The sequence below is a fragment of the Zootoca vivipara genome, chromosome 16 (genome assembly GCF_963506605.1).
Source record: "Zootoca vivipara chromosome 16, rZooViv1.1, whole genome shotgun sequence".
NCBI classification, from domain to species: domain Eukaryota; kingdom Metazoa; phylum Chordata; class Lepidosauria; order Squamata; family Lacertidae; genus Zootoca; species Zootoca vivipara.
The window spans coordinates 25,373,862-25,379,861 of record NC_083291.1 but is presented as its reverse complement, the minus strand read 5'-3'; positions in this window follow the sequence as shown (position 1 = coordinate 25,379,861).

The window sequence follows — 6,000 nt, the reverse complement described above, 5'->3', positions numbered from 1 at the left end:
AGCATCCTTCCCTTCCTTCGTGGCTGGATGGGGATTTGAACCGTGGCTGCCCAGGTCCTAATCCAGTACTCCAACCACTGCACCACCTCTTCAAACCACCCAAAGTGTTTACTCGTTGGTGGCAAAAGTGACTGTTTTTAACTTGGGTTTATATCACTCAAAGCTCTTAAGATGCAGCTGGTTGAGAGAGGCAGAGGTTGTCCCCGGATTCACAGAACATCCTCTATGGTTGAGAGAGAGGCCTCGTATTTCCTTTCCTCTAAAGTGTCGGCCATTGAGTCGCGTCTGCAATCCAGGTTTGAGCTTTGATAAACAGGGAGCTAAATCTGTTTCCCAACTGCACAGCTAACGTTTTCAGAAAGTAACCCAAACTAAGACATGCCTTGTTGAAGCATTTTTCTCTACTCCAGAATGTCTTTCTTCCATGTCTCCTCCTCCTCCCCTTCCCTGCTTGTGTAAGTTTCTCTCTCTCCTTAAAATATAAACCTACAGGAGGGGCAGGATTTCAATTAGTATTGTACTGTACTATGTCACTTTCAGTGCTTTTAAAATAAGGTAGGAAGATTGGTCTACACCAGATATTTGATATCAGATGGGGAAGTTAAACTTGCCAGTTCAGTGCAGGGTCTCAGATGCTTCCCATTTCAATGGGCACTTTAAGATTTTATCTTGACTATATTTTGCCACAAAGACAAATAGATTCTTGCTATGGTTCTTCCATTTTAAAAAAGACCACTATAACTTTTTCCACATATGCCCTCTTCAGGCAAAACACCAAATCATGGTTTGGCACTACAGGAACAAACCTGGAATGAGCCTCGGTTTTATAATTGGTTCACAATCCTGCTTTGCAGAACAAGTGCAAACTTGCTTGCTGGTTCAGACACAACAGCAAACTGTTTTTTTGCTGAAAACCCAGAAGGGAAAGAAATGGCACATATGATGAGAGGAGGAGGGGTCATGCAATCTTAAGGCTAGTTCCAGTCACATGAAACTATGGTTTGGTACTTATGTCAAAACCAAACTTATATTTAAAAGTTATATCTTCCCCAGCAGTAGGAGAGGAGCAGTAGCCAGGACAACTATAAAGCAGGTACAACTTTTGCCACCATTTCTGATTTTCTCTAGGTGCTTAAGCAAATGACTTTGGAATCTGGTCATGAAAATCCTTAAGTATTGAAGTTATTTGCTTCTGTGTGTGACCAAGCACAGGAACAGGGTCAAGACAGCCTCCATACAGGCTGTCTCAATTTTCATTTGTGAAATTGCCCTTTACCCTCTTTGCAAAATTCAATTCGCTAAGGATTGGATGTGCATATGCCCAGGCAATGTTTCCACTTTACCTAATAGCTTATAACTGGGAGATTAAAGGGGCAAATGAAATGACCCAGATATACTTTATTTCCGGGTTTGCTTTTAATCTTTTCTAGAGAAATAGATTAAGGGTGTTTTTCTTTTTCTTTTAACGTGGATGGATTAACGCAAATGGAACCACAAATTTAGACTAGAGGTGGGTGGGGAAACATACCTGGGATGTAGCCAGTGTAGGATGGAGGGAGACCCCTATCAGCTCTGTATATTGGCTTTCCGAGACTTTTTTGAATAGCATCTCTCTTCTTGGGAGCAGAAGTTTGTACACTCTCTGCTTTTTGAACTCTGACTGACTCCGGAATGGTGATACCTGATATTTTATTGTCATAGGGCAAACCAGGCGTTGCAGAAGAAGAAATCTGTCATGACAGAAATAATTCAGAGTAAAATTATGACACACTGACCTTCTCTCCTCCAGCTCTAACATCTTCAGTTGTCCAAAAGTTTTAAACTATTCTGCTCAATCTCTCTTGCCGCCCCTTTTGCCTGGACCCCTTCCAGAACATAATGTAATATCATGTCTCCCTGCCCCACCCCCACCCCCCGGCCAGCCTTCAAATCCTTCCTTGCTTCCCTTCTTTTTCATGAAGACTTTCCTGGGTTTCAACAAACCACAGTTTCATGTCACATCCAAACTGGCAAAACAATGGTTTGTTCTTACACTGTAAACTAAGAAGCGAAGCCAGAATCAAACACTGGTTCCTAATCCGGATTTGAAGGGCTCATGCAAACTTTAATTTGCCAGATCAGATGTAGCCCTGAACTATGGTTTGCCCAAGCCCAGGAAGTTATTAGTGCAGGAGAAGAGAGGGTGATGTCACAACTTGATAACTTGTTTGCATAATGCCAAAGAATGATTTAGTATTATATCTAGATTGAGCCATTGACTTAAATCAGAGGAGCCCTGAAGTCCTAGATGCGTATCATCAAAACCAAATAGCACCGATACTTTCTGAAGTATATGAAAGTCATAGTAGTACCGTAGTAGTAGTAGTAGTAGTAATCAAAATTTACCGTATTATTTATACCCCACCCATCTGGCTGGGTTTCCCCAGCCACTCTGGGCGGCTTCCAACCAAATATTAAAAACAATACAGCATCAAACATTAAAAACTTCCCTAAACAGGGTCGCCTTCAGTTGTCTTCTAAAAGTAAAATAGTTGCTTATTGCCTTGACATCTGCTGGGAGGGCGTTCCACAGGGCGGGTGCCACTACCAATAAGGCCCCCTGTCTGGTTCCCTGTAACCTCACTTCTCGCAATGAGGCCCTCCGTGCTGGATCTCAGTGTCCAGGCTGAATGATGGGGGTGGAGACGCCCCTTCAGGTATACAGGACCAAGGCCGTTTAGGGCTTTAGTAATGCCTGAAACCTACATACCATAACTGTCTTGTCTCCTGGCTTTGTTAGGGTGAGTTGTCTTGTCTTCTTTGGTTTTGGTGGTGATTTTAAGTCTGCCTTTGCTCTTTCAATTGTCTGAACAGCTGAAGCAGTTGAAGGATCGCAGTCATACAGAAGTCTTCGTGTAAAGAGATGGTGATTGGTATTCATTGGTGGGTATTCTGGGACACGGAGGAAAGTTTGCAACAGTTACTGAGAGAAAAGCTGAACATGCATTTGAAATCAGGAAGGGATTGCTTTAATATCCTAGATAATAAGGCTTAATGTTGGAATTTTATTCTTGGTTGTCATCTTAAGACAGACAACTCGGCGGGTTGGCGTCTTCTTACTTCCTATTTCATTTTCCTTATAAAGATTCTCAGTCTCTCATGTGCTTCCCTATTAATGTCAGGTGGCTTTGCACGATTGTTGGAAATGTGTGTTGCACACGGTTACAACTGGCGATATTATGGTAATGTCCATGCTCTCTCTTTAATCCAAGGGAAAGTGGAATTGAACCACAGTATGATTTTCTCTTTATGAAATTGGGGGGGGGGGGAGAGAGAGAGAGAGATAACCTTTTCCAGCTTATTCATTGTAGATTTCCACAGGGTGCATGGCATGGCTGCCCAAAGATATCCTTCAAATGAATTATTTGAATTCAAAGAATCAAAAATTACATATCTAGACCCAGTTCAGGTGTAATACATATCAGCTGATAATCTTTCTGGAGTTTGTTAAACCAAGGTTTCCTATTATGTAAAAAAAAAGGGGGGGGGAAACTGTGGTTTAAGCTCTGACCATAAACCAGGATTGCAAAACTTGGTTTGATCCTGGTTTGCAAAGTACCATTGCAGCCAGAGCTTAAACCACAGTTTCGATGTAACACGAAACGGTACATTAACAAACTCAGTGGTGGAACTTCATGCTCCAACACTGGGGGGTGGAGAGCAGGCGGAGGTGGGGCTGGGGCGCGTCCCAGGGGCGGGGCATACTGCCTGCAGGGGTGTGGCGCCCAGTACAGGCGGGGGGGCCCAGCCGCGATGGCACCCCACCGGGATCGCACTGCCGGGGGCGGTGCACTCCCCCCGCATTCCTCTTCCTCCGCCAGTGAACAAACCCTGGAAATGTTGCATTAAGATGCATGAGAGAAGGTGGAAGAGGAAGCGTGCCCACATGACTCTTAAGTTTGGAAAAACCTTGGTTTATCAGGTCAAATATAATGTCTGAAATAGACCTTGGTTTTTGTTCTTCCTCTCCCCTCCCCTCCCCACTTATCCTTAGATTCTTCCCGACATCCCATCAGAAGCACTTTCAAGGTAATATAACCTGTGCAGATATCTAACTTGCCACCAAAATAGACAGCCTACAGTATTTGGATACTGAGTATGCAGAGAGGTAAAATAGAAGAAAAGCGTCAATTGATTTCAACATTTGATGGTGCTTGATAGTTGATGTACTATGCGATTTCGTACTTGATTTCGTTTGACAGAAAAAAAGGTTCCCGCCTCATGCAATAAATACACAGCATCAACAATCCTACATGTTGCGAGTGGAACAGGAGAGAACTCGACACAGTTCTGGTGGCATCTCTGCATTACATTAAAAAGTGGGATCCATGGAGGATAAGGCTATGTTTTACATCTTTATGCTTTTGAATACTAGTTGCTGGGAATCATAAGTGGGAATTGCTTCCCATAGTTTTCTGATTGGCCACTGTGAGAACAAGATGCTTGGCCATGTGGACCATTGGTCTGATCCAATATACTGCTCTTCTTGTGTTCTTAGGAATCATTGATGCTGGGGCAGGGGCTATTCTTCATTATAATTTTCTGAAATGTATTGAATCATATCTTAAGGACAGGAATCATACCATATGCAGTATTTCTGCCTCCTGCCTGCTGAGTATAATGATGACCACATGGCTGTCTGAGAAGATTTCTGTGCTCAGGTGTGCCAGCAGCAGTATGGCTTAACCGCAGCAACTTTGCCTGACGGGCAAGCAGCTTTCTGGTGGCATTGCCGTAAGTTTCCCCAATAATGCTTTCAAGATTTGGAATGAAACCTGTATATCTGGAAGAAGAAGAAGAAGACAATAAGACTCAGTGGTGAACTTTTCATATGCTGTGTCAGAACGCTGTGCACCATCAAGTCTATCCTCAACAGAGAACCGCAGGAATAATCTTAAATTAGCAGAGGAAAATGTCATTTTGAATTATATACCCAATACATGGAATTGAGCAATATGAATGGACTCTCTGTGCCCTTACTACGGCAAAAAGACAGGTATTGGTGAAGTGGAAAAATAAAAATGCAGCTCTCTTTAACAATTGAAGATATGTACAAACTCGCTGCACATGAACAAGTTGAGTACAAACGTAGGCTTGCAATGGACAAATTTAACAATATTTGGAATTCATTTTTATAAATACTGTATTAGATTGAGGTCTGGTTAACTACAATAACATTCTTTTCTCTCTTTTGCAATGTATACGGGTGAAACTCGGAAAATTAGAATATTGTTGAAAAGTGCATTTATTTCAGTAACGCAACTTAAAAGGTGAAACCAATCTATGAGATAGATGCATGACATGCAAAGCAAGATATGTCAAGCCTTTATTTGTTGTAATTGTAATTATTTGTCGTTAGGCGGGTCAATTATAAATGGAATGTAATTAATGAAATGTAATAGCGATGTTTATTTGTATATTATTGTAACTATTTGTTTTATTACTGTGGAATTTCCAAAAGAAAGCATTTGTAAAAATTAAAAGAAAAATAAAAAAATAAAAAGTTGCTTCTTGTTGTTTAGTCGTCTCCGACTCTTCATGACCTCATGGACCAGAGCACGCCAGGCACTCCTGTATTCCACTGCCTCCCGCAGCTTGGTCAGACTCATGTTGGTAGCTTCGAGAACACTGTCCAACCATCTCGTCCTCTGTTGTCCCCTTCTTCTTGTGCCCTCCATCTTTCCCAACATCAGGGTCTTTTCCAGGGAGTCTTCTCTTTTCATGAGGTGGCCAAAGTATTGGAGCCTCAGCTTCAGGATCTGTCCTTCCAGTGAGCACTCGGGGCTGATTTCCTTCAGGATGGATAGGTTTGATCTTCTTGCAGTCCATGAGACTCTCAAGAGTCTCCTCCAGCACCATAATTCAAAAGCATCAATTCTTCGGTGATCAGCCTTCTTTATGGTCCAGCTCTCACTTCCATACATCACTACTGGGAAAACCATAGCTTTAACTATACGGACC